The sequence below is a fragment of the Acomys russatus genome, chromosome 31 (assembly GCF_903995435.1).
Source record: "Acomys russatus chromosome 31, mAcoRus1.1, whole genome shotgun sequence".
Lineage (NCBI taxonomy): Eukaryota > Metazoa > Chordata > Mammalia > Rodentia > Muridae > Acomys > Acomys russatus.
Window position 1 is genome coordinate 23,212,626 of NC_067167.1, and position 24,497 is coordinate 23,237,122.

The window sequence follows — 24,497 nt, forward strand, 5'->3', positions numbered from 1 at the left end:
GTCATCATTTTTAATTATTTTAACGTATGCATCCTATACAATTAAAATTCTCATTTTATTTTATCTTAGTATTCTATTTAATTTAAATAAAATCTTAAAGTGCACAAAAATTTAAAAAATATTTCTCTTTCTTTTTTGGTTTGTAAGACAGTTTCTCTGTGTAGCCCTTGACTATCTCGAAAGTTTCTTTATAGACCAGTAAGTGAAGACCTCTTAAATAAAACTGTGTGAGTCTGACCATTCCTCACCATAACTTGAGGAATAGTGTACTGGAATTAAAGATTTCCTAGGTCTGTGTGAACTGGCTGAAATGAGGACACACCCTTAGCACACACCTTTAATCCCAAACAATGAAGGTAAAGTTAGCCAGTAGAAAGAAGCAACCATGTTTAACAATGATGTCTAATTGAGAGTCAGACAAAGGAATGGATCAGAGAAAGATTTGACAGAATAGGATATGTTCAGCTTTCAAGAGAACAGAGAGGAAAGAGGTGACTTAAAAGAGAGCAGGACAGACTAAGAGATAGTTGAGGTAATTTTACCAGGAGAGTTTTATAGGGACAAGTTGTAAGGAGAACAAGCTAAGCACAAGTGAAGACAAAATGAACCAGAGAATGAGGAGGAGCCAGAAAATTACAACAGAATGCTAGAGTAAGGTTGAGGCCAAAAGAGCAATTTAGTCAGATGAGAGAAGCAATTTGAATCCATCAGCTTGGAGAGGAATTTGATCCAGAACAGCTGAGGTAAACTAGCCAGCCAGAGTTCAGAAAGAACTAGAAAGGATGAGCTTGTTCAGCAGTAAGTCTTAGAGGTTAAAAACATTCTAGGCCTAGATTAGATTGTTCAGAAGCTAGGAGATTCCTGGACTAGGCCTAGCTCAGCAATGGAGGCAGTAAGCCTCCCGTAGGGCAATTATATTATATGAATATAAGATACTTTTACAGCCTGGGATTGGAATCAACTCAAAGGCATAGACCCAAGAAATATGCAAATACTTACACAGTCCTGGTTATCAACTAATAAATATTATAGGAAAAGTGAATCTTTTCCAACTCCCACAACTTTTGTAGATAAGAAACTAACAAGTAACTTGGCTTTTGTTTTGTTTTTGTTTTTGCTTTTATCATGGCAATCCTCAGGGTTATTGTTCAAGTCAGATGTGGAGCTATGAGAAGTCATGCATAAGGCTGGAAGCTCTGTCAATAGGGATCAATAGGGATCATTCACATGCTATTTAGTGATAACTTGATGCTAGTTCCTGTGTGGAGAATTTTTTCTCTCTCTAGAAATCCCTTCCTTCACAATGGCTTGAGTATATCACAATGTGGTAAAGTATTTCCTCCAGAACATGATTATAAAGTCATTGAAATTTAATGAATGACAGTAAGCCATCATATTTGTATTATGTATTATTTACTTGGTCACACTGATATGCATAGATTTATTGTCAGTGGTTATAAATACTAAGAGGCTAGAATCACTGGAGAATCTCTGTGGTTGGCTATCACACCTAATGTATGTCTTTGATAAATCTGTACAATAGAAAAGTTTTAAGTTCAGCATTGGCTACATAACAAAGACACTGAAAATGTAGATCAACTTGTAAAATGCTTTCCTTACATAGACCAACCCTGGGTTTGATTCCTGGTACTGCATAAACAGAAAGTGGTTGTACATACCTATAATCCCAGCACCAAGGATAGTATAGGCAGGAAGATAAGAAGTTCAAGGTGATTCTGTCAGTTCTTATTAATTTTTATGTCATTGCAACATACAGGTATATTGGAATCCTACAGGTGCATTGACTGAATCAGAACTTCCAGTTGCAGAAAAAACTTGAAAACATGATTACAGCTGCCATAGTTAAGATTTCTATTGTTGTTATAAAGCACCATGAACAAAAAGCAAATTTGGGGAAAGGAGATTTATTTGGTTTACACTATTGTATCACTGTTCATTATTGAAGGAAGTCAGGACAGGAACTCAAGCAGGACAAGATACAGGAGACAAGGGCTGATGAAGAAGTCATGGAGGGATGCTGTTCACTGCCTTGCTTCCCGTGGCTTGCTCAGACTGCTCTCTTACAAAACCCAGGATCACTAATCCAGGCATGGCACCCTCTACTTTGGGCTGCCCCTCCACCATTGATTACTTATTGAGAAAATGCCTTACAGTAGATCTCATGGAGGCAGTTCCTCAATTGAGTCTCCTTCCTCTCTGATGACTCTAGCTTGTGTGAAGTTGGCACAAAACTAGCAAGTACATCTAGGCTAGGTTCCTATCTGTCAACATAGCAGAATATTGTTAATAGTGTCAGGGGTTGGCTCTCTCACAAGAGGTAGGTCTCAGGTTAGACCATGCATTGCCTGTACATTTCCTCAATCTCTGCTCCATTTTTATCCCTGTACGTCTTGTATGCAGGATTAATTTTGGGTCAAAGATTTTGTGGGTAGATTGTTGTTTCCCTGCCTTCACTAGGAGTTCTCTCTAGTAAGAGATGGTCTCTTTAGGAGACTAGAATAGCAGTCCTCAGATAAGCTCCACCCAGCAGCTGACAGCCAAACATTGAGCAGAGTGCAGGTGATCTTGTGGAAGAGTTGGGGGGAGGGGGTAGAAAGACCAGAAGCTGACAGGAGCTCTACAAAAAGACCAACAGAGCCAACTAACCAGGTGCTAGGGGGCTTATGGAGATGGACACACCAACCAAGGACCATGCATGGACTGGACCTTGGCCCCCTACACATATGTACTGGATGAACAGCTTGGTCTTCCTGTGAGTCCCTTAGTAAGGGGTGTGGGGGCTGTGTCTAACATGGACTTTGCTGCCTGCTTTTCAGTCACTTCCCCATGGCCAGGCTTCCTGGTCAGGCCACAGGGGAAGAGGATGCATTCAGTCCTGTTACAACTTGAGGAACTGTGGTAGGCTGGTAGGAGGAGAGCTTCTCTTTTCTGAGGAGTAGGGATAAGAGGATGGGAGAAGAGTGAGGGAGGGAGGGTGGTATGGGAGGAGAGGAGGGAGGGAGCTACAACTGGCATGTAAAATGACTAAACAAATAAATAAATAAGAGAAAAAAATTACCCAATACAACAACTATGGCAACTAAACATATGAATTATACATTTTCAAATACAGTGGTTATGATTAAGCGTTGAATGACCTTGATGACACCAAGATTTATTTTGCTTAAACGATAAGAACAAAAATAGCATCATTTAGGTGCAGGTATAAATGGTCCCCTGTTTTCAGTTTGAGCTTTTGAGAGAATATGTAAAATTATATTTGGAATTGGATTAGCTTAGATCACAAAATGAATAACTTGTGTACAAGTTTATAGCCAAATCATATTAGGTCTCATTAAGATGAACAATTCTTGGAGCTCTCAATACAACATTCTTATGTAAATCTTTCCTGTCTGGCTAATGATTTCTTTGTCTGCTTTTTAAGGTGCTAAGATATCAATTAGTTATTCTATTGTTATGTATCTTGTCAGTGTAAGAGCTGTCTTTATTTTGATTATGCACTTTATTATTTTAAGAGATAGAAAATGATTCTTAATGCCTTCCTAGAATTTATTTTTTTTTACTCCGAAGCTGTATGAGCTTTCTTTTTTCATAATAAGAATAAACTCAAATTTTTCAGAAAGCAAGTGTGAAATGTAAACAAGAAACTCCTGGAAGAATAATTTAAACACAAGGAAGTTATTTGTTGTGTGTCAAATTTTACAGATAATTTTGTTAATTATTCTGTGTAAACTGTCAGATATTAAGAATTTTTAAAAAGAGAACATAAATTTGGCAGGATAAGGGGTTAAAGGGAGTCTAGCAAGAGATGGAGGGAGAAAATAGTGGATGAATATGACTAAATATGAAATTTTCAAAGAGTAAAACAAAAAGTTATTAAAATGATTGAAACCAAGGAGACCAAAGGCTACTTAAGAAAACAACAACAAAAGAAAACAAAACAAAAACCAACCAACCACCAAAAAATCCGCAGCACATTGAAGACCATAATGCAATTTTCAAAATTCTTTTGCGGACAAACTAATAAATACCCCTATTCCACACCTAACATAAACTTTGTGTTTAAAAGAATTCAGCTGAATTTAAATGTTTCGTTGCTTTTTTTTTCTCTCGTCTCTCTCTCTCTCTCTTTTTTTTTCCAAGCCTTGCCTCTGTCCATTTAAATTGCCTGCCTTGCTTAATGCAATTAAGATTTTGGCACATTTACAAAGAGTCTCAGAAACTGCTGTGAACAGAAAAGCATATGTAAAGATGTAGACTTTTTTTTAGTGAATTATAATGCAAAAGAGCTAAAATCTACCAATACTCTCTTGGAAAAAGTGGATGCAGAGAGGTATTCATGCAGCTCTAATTGGAGATGCACAGAAAACAAAGAAGCTTGAAGCCATGCACCAACCATGCTTAGCCTCAAATAAGTACATTAGAAGTGAATAAACAGAGGGATGTGCCCGTGAAAGGTGATAGATGAGCACTTTATAGAATTTCACATTATAAGCGATGCTACAGCTGAGCAAAGGCCATTATTTAATGATGTTCTATGAGGCAATGCTTTGTTACCCATTCCATGCACATCACTAGAATTTGCTCATGTGATGTCATTGTGCTTTTCTGTGGCACAATCTGACTGTTGTTTCCTTATTCAAGGCCCTCATTTGGACTTGCCTGTAGACATAGCTCATCATATATACCAAGGGCCAAACAAACAGACAAATTAGACTCCTGGGCATCTCACAAGAGTCTCCATACACAAAAGACCATATTAATAATTAAAACAGAGATATCTGTCACTACAGTGTGATAGAATATATTATTATGACCAGATCTCCTCTAAGAGACAATTCTTTATGGTGATTTTATGTCTTTTGTGAAATGTCTTTTAGGGAGATTATTTCAGTAACTCTTAGACTTTTGTTTGAATGGGATGGATTTAAAACATTAGAGTAGAATCAAGTATACTTTAATAACAAAAGAAGGCAAATAATTTTATTTTTTCCTTTTTCTTTCAGGGTACTCAAACTCTTCTAAGAATCAATTCTAAGCTACATATCAAAAACTTAGTTCTTAATATTTATTTTTGTTTCATGTTTGCATATATGTATGCGTGTGCACTGTGTGCAAGCCTGGTGTTTGTGGAGGTCATAAGTAGTCATAAGTAGGCAGACAGTTGTGAGCATCCCTGTGCATACTAGGACCTCAGCTCTTGTCCTTTGTAAGTGCTGTTAACCACTGAGCCATCTATGCAGTAACTCCCCACTTTAACACATACAAAAAGTTTATTTACTTTTCTGTATACATGTGTGTGCTTGTGTACGTGTGGGTGCCAGTGGAGACTAGAGAAGGGCGAAGAATTCCTAGAAACTGGAGATATGCATGGGTAAACCACTTGTGAGTCACCTGATGTGGGCTCAAGGAGCTGAATCTGGTCCTTTGCAAGAGCTACAAAGGCTCTTGACCACTGAGCTTTCTCTCCAGCCCATATTTTTAGTGTTTTGATATGGATGCTCCATCTAGTCTGACTTTAGTTAATTCCATGATTAAGAATGCCCCTCATCTCCTAACTCCTGTGCTTTTTAGTCACTTTATACCACGTGTTTAAAAGCTGCTATTGGGAAAAACAAACAAAACAAAACAAAACACCTCACCAGGTCCCACAAGGTAACTTAAAACACATGAACACATGGTAATTTAGCTTGTCTGTCTGCTGTGCCTTGTGAAGGACTCCTTTGACTCTGCATAGGTATTTTTATTATTTAAGGAATGTCTGTCTGTTCTCATCTCTGCCGTTCTGCCTTAAAGTTGATAGGTGCATAGATGTACCATTGCCCCTAAATGTGGAGTCACCATGGATTCCATGCAGAACCCTTCAGAGACAAGCAACAGAGTTACTATAACAACCACATTGTCCTTCTCAGCAAGGTGGACATCCTTAGACCACTTTGCAGGACCAGAACAAATGATCAAGGAGACCACACTTAGTACTGGGACTTATTAGTTATGTATATTTCTTGCCTATTGCCTAATCATTCCTTTATTTGAATCTAAAGCTAAAGCCAGTATCTCAAAGGATGAATTCAGGCTTGGCGTCACTGGAACATCTATTATTTCTTCATTTCCTAGTTCCCACATTGAATTAAACACTTACTCATCTCCTTAATTAGTATATAGTCTATTGAATTAGTATATAGTAAATTAGCATATAGTATACATTATATTATTATTTATACTGAATTAATATATAACATATTAGCATATAGTATATGGTATATTGACTTAGTATATAGCATATTGAATTAGTATATACTATGTTAGCACATAGTATATAGTATATTGAATTACATTGTTATGGCAGTCAGAACTTGGGCATTTATCCTAAATCTCTTGTTATACCATCTCTATGTTATTTTATCTCTTTAGGGCTCACACATGAATGTCCATTCTTATATATGTGTGTATACATACATAATCTTTGTAACTATACATATATGTACACATTGTCTCCCTAAATATGTATATAATACATACATGTATACATACATACATACATACATACATACATACATACATACATACATACATAATCTGTTCATTGCTTTATCTTCAGGGCCTATGATATCTGGCATATACTAGAAATTCAACAAAAACAATATTTTTAGCAAGTATCTATTGCCTGAATAAATACATATTAATTTCGGACAAGTTCAACCTTTTGAGAATATTTGATTCTCTAGAAAGTTCCCTAAAAATTTTCAGTATTAACAAATTTCAAAGCTACATGTGATAGCCTGTATCTATAGTCTCAGGACTCTGATTGCTGGGGCAGGAGGATCATGCATTCAGTATTATCATTAGTTATGTAACAAATTCTGTTCTAGCCTGGCCCATATAATGATGTTTCAATGCAAGAAAAACCAATCCGAATACAATCAAAATGGGAATCAAGTTATTCAAATTACTCACTTGTAAAACTCAGTCTTACTAACTTTATGGAATAAACAGTTGTTTCAAGGTTAGTGGTCTTAACCTATTTAAGCTCACAAGCAAATGCATACATATATGCCTCCTAAGACTGAACTATTTAATTTATTGTCATATTGAGATAAGTTTTCTTCAAAGGATATATTATCAATAGCTTAACACTATTCACAAACATATAAATTCATACTCTCCCAAGAATAAACACTTGTTTATTTCCTCCCAAAGCTCTAGTATATAGCTTGGCATTTGGCTTGAGAGATAAATATAATTTATATCATTATAGCAATTAAATTAATTCTAAAGTTCCATAGAATTCTAGAGAAAAATATTGGTTTTTATTTACTCATAATAAAGATTTTGCAGACATAGTAAAACTATACACCATGGAAAAGAACTGAAAGGCCATTTAGTGACAGAATTTATAGGACTGTGTACAGTTTTATATTATGTGATCCCTTTTCGATGTCATATTTCAGTGGTACTTCAGGGTTTATTGATTTTTTAGAAAAATTTTACTAACCATTGGTGTTACCTCCAGAATCCATTTCTTGACTGTGCCTTCTTTGGTTAACTGCTTCTGATCTTTGACTCATTTCACTTCTTTTGGACCCATTTATATTGTAGTTCTCTTTCATCAGAGCCCTACTTAATTTTCAGTGAGTAAATCCTGTCTTTACAGTAAGCCTCTATGAGTGGTATGGCTCCATGAGGGCATATCATGATGTCTGTTTTGTCCAACGTTTTATCTCCTATTATTATCAAGTTGAATCTATTTATACTAAATAGTTATTAAACTGAAGAAACACTGAGTGCATGATAATAGACGTCAGTTGCCCCTACATGAATCTTCAAATTTGGTGTTTGCAAACCCATAGGCTTCATATTGCAATTGTTTTTGCACATATCTCTGCCCTGAAAACTTATGCCGAAGTTACTGCTTTCTAGATGGCCAAGTCCACTTGGAAATGTCTTCTATGCCTTCCTTAGATGTAGATCTTCTATCTTTCTTCCTCGATCCTTTCTCATCTGACTTATGAGATCTAAGGGGCATGATCAAGTGAGTGATTTTTTTTGCTGTGGAGTTTATGAAAATATCTTCACCACTACACAAAAGAATGCACAACATGGCATTTCCTGGTCATAGAAAAATTGTCATTACTCAAAACAGAAGATCCTGTTTGTCCCATATGATCCTTTAGAGTTCACTGGAACACAAACCTGAGTTCTGTGCAATGTAAAGAATAATTCCTTTACATAGATCCTGATTTCCCATGACAGTGGTAAGCATTTAGTTGAATCCTGGAAACACTGTATTGAAGATGCTTTGTCTTTTTTGTTGACATAAAAATGTGACCTATACTAAGACTAACACAGGAAATAGAACAAAACAAAACCACAAGTGAGCCAAAATTCCAGACATGACAAATTTGTGCAGGGCTAAACATAAAAGCTGTGATCTCAGAAAGATGGTGTGAATCAGGGGATGAGAAAGTTGTGAGACTGTGTGCCTTAGTAATTTCAGGAACTACACCCTTAGTTTCACCAACAGGACTGCCCAGGCATGATTGGAACAAGGACAAAAATAGACAGAAGAAAGCCTGAGAGGGGTTAACCCTATACAAAAAACTGTGGACAACTAAGGAAAACTGAGAGTAGAAGCAACAGTCTTACCCAGAGAGGAGCACATCAATTGACTACCCAGTACCAAGTGGTCAATCTTGGAAGCACACATACAAGTATCATTGCATAGACTTAGTAATACACACACACACACACACACACACACACACACACACACACATACACACATGGATATATATGTGGGAAGGGCATATGACATATACTATAATCTCAAAAAGTAAAATATATAATGAAAGAATTCAAGATCTAAAACAAATGTGGACTCACATGGCATTGGGGGTTATGCTATCGTGTCTTGAATTAGGCCAGGGAAAATGAAACTGCAACACCAGTGAAGATGCTAGGTGGAAGGAGGTGAGAGGTGTGGGGAGGTCTGTGGATCTCACCCCTTCCTTACTCCTGCTTGCAGATCAAACTCTCTTTTTAAGAACTATGAAGATTGTTAGAAAAGACTCCTCATATTTTCCACTTAAAAAGTTTAGGCAAAATTTTGATTAGTGTAGCCTTGTTCAGGGACTTGGAGGACAATAACAAGTAGGTAACGCTGATGGCGGTTGCTAAAAATTGATGAGTGTTAGGAGAGAGGAATTTGATCAAGTCTTTTACATTTTTTATATCAGTTGGTATTCTGAAGGAGGGCTATTATCTTCATTTGCAAATGAGTAAGCCGAGAAGATGCTAATTAACCATGAGTGGCAATATCAGCATTTTTCAGCAAGGCCTTCGATGCAGAGAGGAATCTTTTAAGCACAGACATACAGGAAATGGCTTTCTGAATGAGGAACACCTGAAGAGAAACCGGAAGTTAAGGCAGTTAAGGATTTGTGCTAAGAGCAAACACTACATTAAGATAGTAAAAAAATAAAGTGGAGAGAACAGAGAAGAGTGACTGGGCAGAGGGGTGAACCAGGGATAGAAGGTAAGTCATAACAAAAAATTAGGACTTTTGGTGTGCTCACAAAATGCGAAGAGATAATGCCTAAATTCAATTCTCACACTTGAAAATTCGCCAGGGCCACAGATGTTGCCTCAGTCAGTATTACAAAAAACAAACACTCTTCGCCATTCTGGACAACTGCAAGGCTTTGGATTTCAGAGACTATACTAGAAAATATAGCCTTCCTTTGTTTATAGTTCCCAGAGCAGGAAGGGTATTTGCATAGAGACATATTTCAAAGACAGTTAAAGAACTTTCCGTGACACTGATAAAGTGGGGCTTCTCTGAGCATTATGTTAGAAAGAGTACGAGACACTTTAAAATGCACTAAACAATATCATTAAATGTCTTAAAGAAAATCTTGTCCATTGCATATTTTGGTGGCTATCTCGTTTAAAAAGGCTTGCATCTTTATCTTCGATTTGTTTTTGTTCCTTGGTAAATGAGAGAAACCTGCAGTTTAGCAAGTGGCTGACATTCAATGCTACGGTGCTGAATTTTGTAGAAAGATTTTTCAGTACTTAACTGCTCTATGACCAAATAACATTGTGGCGTCTTACAAGTTCATTTCAGTTATACTGCATCCATCTAATTCTGATTTCCATCTTTGGAGATTTTATCTTGCACATTTTCTTATCTTATGGTTTAATATCATAATCCTGCTGTGCACTGATTTTGCGTTTCCTTAAGATTTTAGCTCTTCAGTTTGTAGCTGAGAATTGAAATTTTGCTTACTCCCCATGACATGACTTTCTTTTCTTGTTATTTCTGGCTTATTTGCTCATGATGTTGGTCACTATAACATTTACATTAAATAACAGCCAGTGGTCAGAGTATTATCAACTACTATCCTCTGTATGTTCTGCCAGGGTGGTTTTGAGCCATTATATCATTTTATACCTACAAAACATAATGGGCACTAGAACACCTACCTTATGCCCCAAAATAAGAGTTAGGCAATCCAGAAAATATGGCAATATGTAAGAAATGGGAATCAGAATTTCAGTTTAACTCTTATAGTTGGAAAGAATTTTGGTTTAATAAATAGACTATATCTTCTTTGGGAAGTTTACTTAAATATTAATCCATAAAGCCTACTTTTAGAGCATGGCCACTATTAATGGAATATAGTTTTGTGTGTGTATATATATATATATATATATATATATATATATATATATATATATATGTGTGTGTGTGTGTGTGTGTGAATAATTGATGATATCTTTTGATTAATTCAATAAATAGGTACTATAAACTAAGTGAAATTGTATCAACTATGAGAGCTAAAAAAATAAGCCAAAGCACTTTGGCCTAAGAGAATGTAAAGACATTTCTGGTTTATTATGCTGAAAAGTCAATGGGGTCAACTGGTTACCACAGTTGATTGATAGGGCTGAAAGATTTTGGGGCCTTGTCTTTCCAAATTCAAGGCTCAGCTTTTCTGCTTGCCTCCTTCCTTTCAGTTTGGGAGAACCAAGTGATTGCCCCAGGGAGGAAGTGTCTCTGCAGCCAGAGCATACATCAGCTTTATAGCCTGCAACTCTAAGAAAATACAGGGCATCTTTGCCAGTAATTCCCAGAGAACTGTCCTAAAAGGCTTCAGGCAATATGTCCCGCTTGAATAGATTGTCACATCTACTTTTGCTACATTTTCAGTTTTTGTAAATCACTTAAGTAATCTCCTCCACCAGCATTAGCTCACACAGGTAGAAACAGTAGTTTACTTATCTCCTAGTCTTCTGGTTCTTTCTCATTTTCTTCTAATTCTACTCAGTGGTCTTTGGAATAGCCAATTCATTCATACCAAAGCAAAGGAAAGCAGAAGTAAAAATAGCAAAACCCAGATCATAAAACAAACAAACAAAAGCTTGAAAACTTAACCTTTCTTGGTCTATTATGCTTTTGTTTCACCAAAGGAAGGATGTAGATGAATCTGTTCCCAGAAAGGGGAGCCATGCTGTTGGCCCGGACAAATCATCCAGGAGAATGTGGATGTGTGTGTGCTAACAAACTACAGTTCTGCTTTTTGATTGAATATTAAAAACAAGTTGATGTTATTTTCATTTGCTTAATTTTTAAAACTAAAATATAATTATAGAATTTCCCTATGTTTCTCCTTTTTACTACAACTTCTCCCATGCTGTTGACACTTTTTGCAAAGGCATTTTTTCCCTCATAATTCTGGTTTAGCTCTGTTTAAAGTTTAACCAAAGTCCTTCGGTGCACAGTGAGCAGGTCAGTGCTAGTTCCGGGATGTGAAGCTTTTTTTTTTTCACCTTGATCAGAAGTTAATTCTCACATTTCCAAGGAACCCGATCACAATCTGTATAAACCTTTCAACACTTATAGTTTTCTGACACAGAGTTGTCAGAATTAAACAATGTGAAGCGTCTTGATTTGTAAGTCCTCAGAGTTAAAACGTGGCAGCTCTATTGTCTGACTTTGTGAATCTTTAAACATATTGGTCCAGGTAAGAGGTATGATCTATGTTGTATTTCAGGATGAGTACTTGAAATATCGGTTAGAAGGTTGGCCATGTCAAGACAGGTGAAAGGTCATGTGTCTTCTCTCTCTCTCTCTCTCTCTCTCTCTCTCTCTCTCTCTCTCTCTCTCTCTCTCTCCATGTTGAAGAAGAATGATCAATATTAGATGTATTAGTGGTAAAACTGTCATGTTTTAACAGGTAATGCTTTAAGGTTACATGGAAAGAGAATAAAAGACAATTTTAAAAGTTTGAGCTTAGGTGACAAAGATATATGGTGGTTTCTTTCATTATTGGTTTGAAGTGCAGCTCTTTGATGCAAATTTTATGGAATATAAAATGCAGCTATTGGGTAAGCAAGCAGTGTAAACATTTTTTTTTTTTCAAAATATAAGGTTCTTGCCATTCTCAGTTAGTTAGAAAACCGTGCTTTGCTGTTTGATTGCAAATCTCTGGGCAACATTCAAATATCTAGACACAGCAGCCATGCATATAGAAACAACATGGATTAGCAGTGGGAAGACTTTATGAACAAGAGCCTAGGTGCATTTTGCTAGAAAGCTCTAATAAATCAGTTCTGTAGGAAACCTCTGTCCTGATACAACGCCTCCCCTCAAGGTAATGCAGCTGTGCTCCACATTTATCACTTGTGTAAGTTTTAACCTCTGTAATTCCCCCAAGTCAACTTTCAATACATTTTAGCTTGATGATTTATTTATCATGTCATTAAATATTTCATGAAAAATATACTTCTTACTCAATATCCCCTGAAGTCATTTCGGATACAACATTTTTATTCCTTCTTCAAGTACTTGTTCTTTCAACCTAAAATTAAGATGACTCATAATAAGACAAAAGAGCAAGTTTTTTTCTTTTTGGATCTTTAGAGCATTATGATATTAATATTTTGTTTATAGGAAAAAAACCAGCCACACCATCTTTATTTAAATGCTAGTCAAATTTTCAGTTCTATCAGGCATCCACAGAGAGTTTCTCATCCTGACCTTGTAGCTTACCTCTTGATGTGAATTCAGAAGGAGGGCTGAGTAAGTATATTGTAAATAGCATGTTCCATTATGCCATTAGATATGGCTTCACTATTTAAATAAATGCACTATTTAAATAACCCACATCAAACTGATCTCATTGAAAACAGCCAAAATGAGCAATCTTTCAATTAATTTTATGCTCATAACCGATAAGGATTTTTGTCTGTACCTGATCTGAGGATAATTCTGGATTACACTAAAAATGGCATTTGCTTTGAAGTTAGAGTTTATTATTGTTACGATTTTTACTTAAACAATTTAGATATAATATCTCCTTTAATGCATGAAGGCATGTGACTTTGGCATTAATTTTAACAGCAATATTTCAAGCAACTATACTCACAGAACTGAACCTGTTCAGGGCTCCATCTGATGGTGCTGGTTATGTCATTAACTATTATATTAAAATTACTTGGCAATGCCTTTATTTTTTCCTGATTCCAAAGTGTGAGCATCAAGATTTATACTTTGAATGAAACTTAGATATTCTGGTTTATTTTAAAGCTTTTTATGTGTGTTATCCTATGCCCTGTTTATTCTCCTTTTGGCGCATAAATGACTGTTTGATTGATTCAAGTCAAGATGTCAGTTTTAGGATGAATTGAGTGGGTCAATAAAATCGTTTTTATTTAGCTTGGAAAATTTCATCTCTAAGAAAATAATATTATTTTAATGGAAATTTATTGACAAGAAGGATAAATTATTGGGGAGAAAAGCAAATACTGCTCCTATAAAGGCAATATTATAAGGACTGCACTGCCAATGATCTGTCAAGCATGTTTATGAATGCTATCCTTCTTCAGAGGAGAAAAGAAAGCTCAGTATTAGCTCAAAAGCATTCAGTTTGAAATACTGATAACAGGCATCAGAGTAAGAGATTTATAACTGCCATTATTTTCTGGATCTGAAAAAGACATTACACATCTAAATATAGGGTAGACCATGAGGATAATAGTCAACCACAAAAGGACACTTTGTCAATTCTTCGTTTCTAAGCATCACTAACAACTAACACAAGCAAAGTTGCATATGAATGACAGAATTGGCCCCTCTCAGATACGTGTTACATACTACAGGCATCTCAAGTTAAAAAAAAATTTCAGGGTTCCAAGATGGCAGCACCCATCACGCACTGTATCTGATCTACTGCACGGAGACCAGGGACCTGACTGGGAGCCACAGTCTACTAAAACCAGAGAATACTAGGTAGGTGGGGCCCCGCACATTGCAGACCATGAGCAGGCCTGGCCATGGGTCATGCAGCCCACAGAGGTCCTGAACCTACTCTCCAGATGCTGGACCGGAACCCACCTGTGCACTGCAGCTGGCCAATAAAGCCCAAACTCAGTGTGTGAGACGGTGGAACACTGGAGCTCTTGGCCTGGGGAAGTCTCAGGGAAATGGGTAAATCTGTCTTTGGACTCCACCCCCACCCCACGCCAGTCTGTGGAGGGCTCTGGGACCACATGGAAGCCCAAGTGGCTGGGACCACCTAGCCCAGTCAGAGTGCGCACAGCCCAAGGTCAGAATGGGTCCAGATCAGAGCGGGACACAGTGGACTGAGGCTGCAAACTTGGGCATATAGAACCCAGCGTGGACAGTTCCTATGGCCTGGCAGGATCTCCCACATTCTGGAGGGGATGGAAAGTCCTGAGGTGTCTATACTCTGGTCTGAAAGTCGGCCACAACTCAGTGGGTCTGACCCAGGCAGCGACTTGACTGCAGGGCCACAGGGAAGAGCAGGCAGCTGGGAGCACCTTGGCCAGCCAGAGCAAACATCGTCCACGGTCTTAACATTCCCCATCTATGGGCAGCAGCAGACCGAGCCTGCAGACTTGGGCAGATAGAAGCCAGCTTAGACAGTTCCCATTGCCCAGCAGGATCTCCCACACTCTCTGGATAGGCTGGACAGGCTTGAGATGTCTATACTCTGGTATGAAGGGCAGCCACAACTCCTTGGGTCTGATCTGGGCAGGAACTTGACTGTGGTTCTGAGGGGAAGCGCAGGTGGCTGGGACCACCTTGCCTAGCCAGAGCACATGCTGCCTGTGGTCTGGGCCCCAATACAACTGTGTTGTGGTCTGAATCACAGCAGTAGTGTGAAAGGGACCTGGCAGAAGCCTACGTCTGCTGACCCAGTCAGGAGCCTAAGGTGTAGAGCAAAGTCTCCAGGAGGGGAAACCAGGTTATCTGCCTTTTCCGGGGAAGAATTCCTGGTTCCCCACAAGCAAGGGCATGCAGCTATAATCACTCACCAACTATCCACTCTTAACGACCAGTGAAGGATACCAGAAGCTACCTCCCAACATCAGAAAAAGCAAAATGACTAATGGACAGTGTAAGAAAGCAAAAAACAAAAAACAAAACAATTCAGCATCTCTAGATACCAGCTATCCCAAAGAAAACAACCCTGAGAACCCATACACAATCGAAATACAAGAAAATGACCTCAAATCCTTAGTAATAAAGATGCTAATGGAACAAAGGAATAAAATCTGTAAACAAATGTAGGAAGATACCACCAAACAGGTTGAAGAAATAAAAGGCCTTTGGAGAGGCACTGGAAGAAACTCAGGAAAATACAAACAGATGAAGGAAATCAATAAGACAGGTCAAGATCTGAAGATTAAAATGGACACTACCATAAAGGCACAGACAGAAGAAAAATGGGATCAAGAGGGCCTTAGAGAAGAAAGCAAGCCACACAGAGGTGACCTTCTCTAACAGAATCCAAAAAACTGGAGGAATTGTAGAAGATACAATCATAAAACTTGAAAAAAACCATCAAAGAAAATGTTAAATCCGAAAACTCCCTGACACAAAACATCCACGAAATCAAGGACACCATTAAAAGAAGAAACTTGAGAATAACAGGCATTGAGGAAAGAGAAGACTTCTGACTCCAAAGCCCCAAAAAAACTTCAACAAAATCATAGAGGAAATTTCCCCCAATTTGAAGAAGGAGATGAATATAAACATACAAGAGGCCTATAGAACACCAAGTAGTATAGACCAGAAAAGGAGATCTTCCCACCACATAATAATAAAAACACTAACTGAATGGATGGATAAACACGATCCAGCATTCGTTGGGATTCCAGAAACACATCTAACCCACAAGGACAAACATTACATCAGAGTAAATGGCTGGAAAAAATATTCCAAGCAAATGGTCACAAGAAGCAAGCTGGTATAGCCATTTTAATGTCTAATAAAATAGACTTTCAACTAAAATTAATCAGAAGGGATGAGGGACGACACTTCATACTCATCAGGGGTAAAATCAACCAAGATGACATCACAATTCTGAACATCTATGCTCCAATTACAAGGGCACCCACATTTGTAAAAGAACTATTAACAAAGCTTAAACCACACATTTATCCCCACACATTAATAATGGAAGACTTCAACACTCAACTTTCACTGAAGGATAGGTCATTGAAACAGAAACTAAGCCAAAAAATAACATCATTAACTATTGTCAGGAATCAAATGGATCTAACAGATATTTACAGAACTTTTCATCCAAACACAAAGGATTATACCTTCCTCTCAGCACCCCATGGAACCTCCTCCAAAATTGATCACATAGTAGGTCACAGAGAAAACCCCAAAAGATACAAGAAGATTGAAATAATACCTTGTATCCTACCAGATCATCATGATATAAGGCTGGACTTCAACAACTACAGAAATACCAAAAAGCCTACACATGCATGGAAACTAAACAACTCTCTACTTAATGACACCTAGGTCAGGGAAGAAATAAAGAAAGAAATTAAGGATTCAATGAAAATGAAGGAACAACATACCCAAATTTGTGGGACACATTAAAAGTGGTGCTAAAAGGAAAATTCAGACACTAAGTACCTTTATAAAGAAATTGGAAACATCCCACTAAAGTAACTTAACAACACACCTGGAAGCCCTAGGAAAAAAAAAAGAAGCAGAAATACCCAAGAGGAGTAGATGTCTGGCAATAGTCAAACTCAGGGTTGAAATTAATAAATTAGAAACAAAGAGAACAATTCAAAGAATCAACAAAACCAGGAACTGCTTCTTTGAGAAAATCAAAAAAATAGACAAACCGTTAGCCAAACTAACGAAAAGGCAGAGAGACACTATCCAAATCAACAAAATCAGAAATGAAAGGGGAGACATAACAACAGACACTGAAGAAATACAAAGAATCATGAGATCCTATTTTAAAGGCATGTATGCCACAAAATTTGAAAATCTAAGGGAAATGGACAGTTTTCTTCATTGATTCCACTTTCCAAAATTGAATCAAGATCAGATAAACAATTTAAATAGTCCTATTTCTCCTATGGAAATACAAGCAATCATTGATAGTTTCCCAACCAAAAAAAGCCCAGGGGCAGATTGTTTCAGTGCAGAATTCTACCAGATGTTCAAAGAAGAGGTAATATCGATACTCTTCAAGCTACTCCAAAAGATAGAAATGGATGGAACATTACCAAATTCATTCTATGACACCGCAGTCATGTTAATACCTAAACCCCATAAAGATCCAATAAAAAGAGAGAGAGAGAGAGAGAGATAGATAGATAGATAGAGAGAGAGAGAGAGAGAGAGAGAGAGAATTTCAGACCAATTGCTCTTATGAACATTATTTTATTGCAAATAATTGATTGAGCAAAAATACTCAATAAAATAACTCACAATACGAATAAAAAACATATCAAAGATATCATTCAGTATGACCAGGTAGGCTTCATTCCAGGCATGTAGGGATGGTTTAATATATGGAAATATATCAACATAATCTACCATATAAGCAAACTGAAAGAAAAAAAAACACCTGATCATCTCCTTAGATGCAGAAAAAGCTGTGCCAGTACCATGCTGTTTTACTTACTGTTGCTCTATAGTACATCTTGAGATCAGATATGGAGATTCCTCTCGATGATCTTTTATTGTGCAGAATTGTTTTAGCTATTCTGTGTTTTTTGTTTTTCCATATGAAGTTGAGAATTGATCTTTCAATGTCTTAAAAAAAATTGTTTAGGTATTTTGATATGGATTGCATTGATTCTGTAAATTGATTTTGGTAAGATGGCCAATTTTACTATGTCAATTTTCTGATCCATAAACAAGGGGGATCTTTCCATATTCTGATGTCATCTTCAGTCTCCTTCTTGAGAGATTTCAAGATTTTTTTCAAACAAGGCTTTCACTTGCTTTGTTAGAGTTACTCCTAGATATTTTATGTTGCTTGTGTCTATTGTGAAGGGTGTGGTTTCCCTAATTTCTTCCTCTGCACTATTGTCTTTTGTATATAGGATGGGTAATGACTTTTTAGAGTTAATTTTGTGCCCAGCCATTTTGTAGAAGGTGTTCATCATCTGTAGGAGTTCTCTGGTGGAATTTTGGGGGTCACTTATGTACACGATCATATCATCTGCAAATAGGGATATTTGGCTTCCTCCTTTCCCATTTGATCTCCTTGATCTCCTTTGTTGTCTCATTACTCTAACTAGAACCTCAAGAACTATATTGAAGAGATATGGAGAAAGTGGGCAGCCTTGCTTGGTCCCTGATTTCAGATGAATTTCCTTGAGTATCTTTCCATTTAATTTGATGTTGGCTATTGGTTTAATAGACATAGCCTTTATTATGTTTAAATATGTACCTTGAATAATGAGTCCCTTTCTTTACTAAGCTCTCTGGTTAAAACTTTTGCTGTCTCTATTAAATTCATATCTGTATTGTCAGAGATTGAGATATGATAGACTCTGTCTTTTTAGTGAAATTAGTATATGTATTGCATGGATATCCCTTGCTAAGAATGCATACATATTTATTCAGTAATAGTTATAGTTTTCTTATATTAAGTTACTCTAATTTGAGATATCGGTTTTAGTGTGGGAAGTTAGGAGGCATGTTTCATGAACCGTGCTGATCAATCATCTTGAAAAAAATTCAGTTACAAGTATTTGGTTCCTATTTGAGCATAATACAGAGAAAAAATGTTCATGTGATTGATGACCTTAACATATCAGTTCTTTAATGAAAATCAGATATGATATACACAATTATAAGTTTCCATAAGGGAAGAAAATCTCCCAATAATTACAATAACTTACAGGGAGGTAAAGTGTCCTTGTTATGCTCATATGTGTTCTAGTGGCTCTTATAAAGAAAGTTTGCTAAAATTCCCTCAAATACCCATGCAGGTAGAATGTCAGGTGGATTTATGACATGAATCTATGTTTCTTTCACTGGCATATTGTTTTAGTTTTAAGGGTTCATGACTTTTGAAAATCACAAATTTAAAAAACTATAATTTTATATTTTCTCATGCATCCATTTAATTAAGTTAAAAGTATACTTTGCATCTACTCTATTGTAGATATTTAATTAAGAATATATTTTTTGTGACATAACATACTAGTGTGATTTGTGTTGGTGTTCTATTTTAGACTTTTCCTTTATAATGTGAGAAGATAAGTTGTTTGATTGTTTTCATTGTTAATTCACTTACTGTATGCATCTGTCTTCTTACTTTGTGGGGGCCACACACACAGTGATACTTATGTGGAGTTCAAAGGAGAACATCTGAGAATTTCCCATGTGAGTTCTCACCTTTACCCGCCCCCCCAAAACCATCACAGTACCCCATTTTTAAAAATATCTACTGCTGGTTTCAATTTATATTTCTTAGCAGTTTTCTTCATTAAGGAATTTATTTAATCACTTTACAGCCTGATCACAGGCTTCTGCCCACTCTCCTCCCAGTCCCACCCTCCTACACCCAACCCTTATTAAGGGGAGCCCCCTCCCCCCCCACCCGTGGATACTAACACACTCTGGAACATCAAGTGGCAGAAGGACTAAGCACATCCTATCCCACTCAAGTCAGACAAGGCAGCCCAGCTAAGGGAAAGGGATCCAGAGGCAGGCAACAGAGTCAGAGACAGCCTCTGCTCCAATAGTTATGGGACCCACATGAACACCAACCTGCAAATATATATATATACATTTCAATTTTCACAGAATAATTTTGAAACATTTTTCCTATCTTCCCTGTTATTAAAAAAAAAAGGTGTCTGCTTTTCTCATAATACACACTTCCATGATTACTTCAGTGACCATCTTTTCATTCATTATCAATGTTCTGTTTATTTAGCATTAGAAAACAATACATTTAATTCTCTTGTGTCTTAGTCACTGTTCTTTTGTTAGGTTAAGGAAGAGTTGCACAATGGTTTATTATCATGTTAATATCAATAGTTCTTCAAAGGAAGGGTGTGCTTGACGAACATGCGTAATTCTAAGATAAAAGTTGCCATTCTGTTTTTACAGTTTATTACATCATACACCATATAAATAAACTAAATTGGAAGCTAGAAAACAAGGAAGAACTGTTTATGACCTAGCCACATAGACACAAGAACTTCTATAGAAAGTGAACCTTTACACAACACAAGGACATTTGACATAATTTAACACGAAGAAATATAAAAAAGAAATCTTTTCATTGTGATTCATAACATTATCTAAATTGACAACAAAAACTAGAAGAAAAATATAAAGAATGATTTGATTCTAATAAATTTAAAAATGACTTGCAATTAATGTAATACTTCTTAAAATTCAACGATGTATAGAAATAATTTTTAACGTGCTTTATTTCAAGCTAGATAAAGCTTTAAGAAAAAAAGGAATGTTAGCACAAGACATGATATTGATAGTTTACTCAGCCGTCACGTAATTTTGAAGCAATGCTTGGAACAACTTGCACACATGAAACTATAAACTACAGATACTATTTTGTTTTGAAAATAATCTGCACTTTGTACTCAGACTCATTCATCTAAAAAAAAAAAAATATCAGAAAACTTGGCAAAACATTGTCTTTGACTAAAGCCTTTGAATTGGATGTAATTTAGGAGAAATGTTTCTTTCTGATTCATAGAAATTATCCTTGAAGATCTTGAGGGCATGTCACATTTTTCTTTTACTTGAATAATAAGGTTTGGTGCAGATATTTTCTATTATAATAAATTATTGAAATGTGGCTTTGAAAATCTGATCAGTTTGAATAAAGTCGAGATCCTACTTATTTCACTAAATAAGTCAAAAGCCACAACTTCTGTTGTTTGACACAGATAGTTCAGGAAAGCACTTTCTACAACATAAATAGCACGTTGCTTATTTTGCTCCCATCATTAATCTGTTTGGGCCTTGGTTTCTGTTCCTATACTGCAATGCTTATTAGAGGTGGCTGAAAGGGGGAAAAGGCTTATTTTGATGGATAGAGCAGGATGACGCTGGTCATGGTCATTTGGCTCTCTGTATGTGTGGTGAGGCTCTTGTTTTTTTTTTTTTGTTTTTTTCTTTTTCTTGTTTTTTTTTTTTTATTAATTTATTCTTGTTACATCTCAATGGTTATCCCATCCCTTGTATCCTCCCATTCTCCTCCCCCCCCATTTTCCCCTTATTCCCCTCCCCTATAACTGTTCCTGAGGGGGATTACCTCCCGCTGTATATTCTCATAGGGTATCAAGTCTCTTCTTGGCTACCTGCTGTCCTTCCTCTGAGTGCCACCAGGTCTCCCCCTCCAGGGGACATGGTCAAATATGAGGCACCAGAGGCTCTTGTTAAGGTGATAGGAATGGGTAGTAAAAGAGAAATGTTCCCCTGTGGAGGCCAAAAAGCAAAGAAACTGCTTACCTTTGAAACAAGTCCTTCACTGGAACCCATTAGGCTGTGCAACATAACTGACTAAATATAATCATGGAAACAGAGTCTTCATGACCACGTCACATCACAAAAGCCTTGTCTCTGAATATTGTTGCACTGCGCAGCAGGCCTTTAAAAAACAGGTTTTATTTTATTTAAACTACAATCTAAAACAATGCTTGAAATAAATGAAACTCATATGCCTTATATATAGATGTATCGACACATTCTTTTCTAGGTAAATATGTACTTGGAAGAATATAGACAATTATTTGCTGGTGACAAAGTATAAGGGTATCAGGAAATTGGTGAAATATATCAAAATAGAGAGAAACATCTCCTTAGTTTGTTTTAGGTTTAAGGTGGCAAACTAAGAATTTATTGGATTGCTATGAAGGCCTAAAAATTAACTATGGTAGCATGCCTGCAAGGGTGGGTGTCAGTGATTCTTTTTGCATTGCTATATATGAAAATTTCACCTTTAATCAAGGAAGAGTTTGTATCTTTTATTTTTGGAAATGGGTCTTTGTATAAAGGATTCCTGGTTTTACACAGGAGGCTGTGTGAAGAGAGGGAAGGCATGGCTAATGAGGTTACAAGAAATAAAACAAGTCCCTGGCACCTACGGAAGGCAGCCTAATAAAAACATAGCATGAAGATCTTATGTGAAGAAGTGATGCTTCATGGAGAAGTCTATCAATGGTCCAATCACTCAAGACTGCAACACAGGTGGCCGAGATGAGTCATACAGCCCTTTCAAGCTCTCCGTGTGGTGGATGCAGGAGAGGCAGGTACCTCTTACTTTTAATACATAGATCTTTGCCTGAGTTGAAACTCTACTTCCAAACCTGAGGTTTAAGGCAGAATATATGACATCATATTAGACTAAACTGAATGGAACTTCGAGGTGACAGAAGGTAGATGGTGGTATTCTGACTGAGTGGAAGGTTGTAAATTGCTGAAGCTCCAAATTTCATTACTTAAAAGATAATTCTGCTTAAAGCCATATGTGTATAGCATTTTCTCACCAAGAAATGGAGATTATTTCCTATCCCTGTGGGTTTCTATTGTTCTAGTGGCAGGCCCAACTTGAGACCAACCCAATGGGAGAGAGTCAACCCATGGCACTATTAATAATACTTTGATATGCTTGAAGACAGTATCATAGCATAACTGTCTTCTGAGAGGCTTCAGCCAGCAGCTGATGGAAACAAATGCAGAGGCTCAGAACAAATAATAGGCTGAGATTGGGGAGTCTTGTGGAAGAGTGGGGAGGAAGGACTGAAGGAGCTGGAGTGGTCAAGGACACCACGAGAAGATCGACAGAGTTAACTAACCTGGGCCCATGGTGGCTCACAAAGACTGAAGCAATAGTCACTAGATAGCACATGAGAGTAGCAAGGACACTTTATCTCACTGTATGACCTTATAATTGTGAGATAACTTTTTCCTTATGAAAATTTATAATCATGTACATATCGTATATCTTTTCTGATTTTTATTTAATTTTTAAGATGATTAAAGAGATTATATGCTAAGGTAACTGATCAGATCAACTTAATTTTTCTCTTTATTAAGCTCAAATAGGAACCAAATACTTGTAACTGAAAAAATTTTCAAGATGACTGATCTGCGAGGATTATGAAAAAAGCCTCATAACTTTACACATTAAAAACCCCAAGTCTGGTGCTCTGTGACCTTTCCTGGTGTGTTGTATACTGTGGCCTGAGGCCTTGGTCTGTGGAGATGCTTCAAAGCCTTATTAAGATTGTCTGGGTCCCAATGAAGCCATACTATACCCAGGTTTACCAGTAAATTTGGGTAGGAATGGGACTAATGACCTTCATCCTTTATAAAATCAGGAGTGCTGATAAAAGAAGTAAAGCTTTGAAAGGCTCCAGCCCTGCACCTGCCCATGGCCATCATTAACCGCTCTATGCGTCCACTCAAGATGAAGCATGTCAACTAAGCTTAAGCAAACTGTGTTAGATGGACATGGCCCGTCACTGTACACTTGTCTAAGTACCACTACAATGTGGCATTAATAAATGTGAGAAGCAAAAAAAAAAAAACAAACAAACAAAAACAAAAACAAAAAACTCCAAGTCTGAGTAATTTAGTATAAGAAAACTATTATTATGATTGAGTAAACGTATATAAATTCTCTACGCATATGTTGGAGATGTGCAGCTTGATCTTCATGTGGGTCCACTAACAGTTGGTGGAGGCACTGTCTGACTCTGCTGCCTGCCTTTGTATCCCTTTCCGAAAGCTGTGCTGCATTGTCTGGCCTTAGTGTGAGAGGAAGTGCTTAGTCTTACAGTGATGTGTTTTGCTGGGGTAGGTTGGTACCCTTCTTTGTGGTAAAGGGGAGTGGGAGTTGGGGAAGTGGATGTGAACGTGGGAGTGTGAGGAGAGAAAAGAGGGGTCTGTGATCAGGCTGTAAAGTGATTAAATAAATAAAGTAATGAATAAAACGGTGAGAAAACAGAGATCATCTCCCAAGCTAGGAAGATAATATCCATAAAAACTAAAAAATATTTTATTCAAACAGGAATGCACTGAGCTATTTGAATTTGATATGCTACTCAAAACAATGCTAAGTGTTATGAATTGAAAAAGAATACATTAATCAAGATCTGGCCAATCATTAAATGTATGTAGAAAAATTAGACACATA

The 24,497-nt window shown here is 37.0% G+C and overlaps 1 pseudogene; it reads left to right on the plus strand.

The window, feature by feature from the left end:
* Window positions 1-23,563: 23,563 nt before the first annotated feature.
* LOC127183522 (ATP synthase subunit ATP5MJ, mitochondrial-like) lies at window positions 23,564-23,872 on the plus strand (annotated as a pseudogene).
* Window positions 23,873-24,497: the final 625 nt, after the last annotated feature.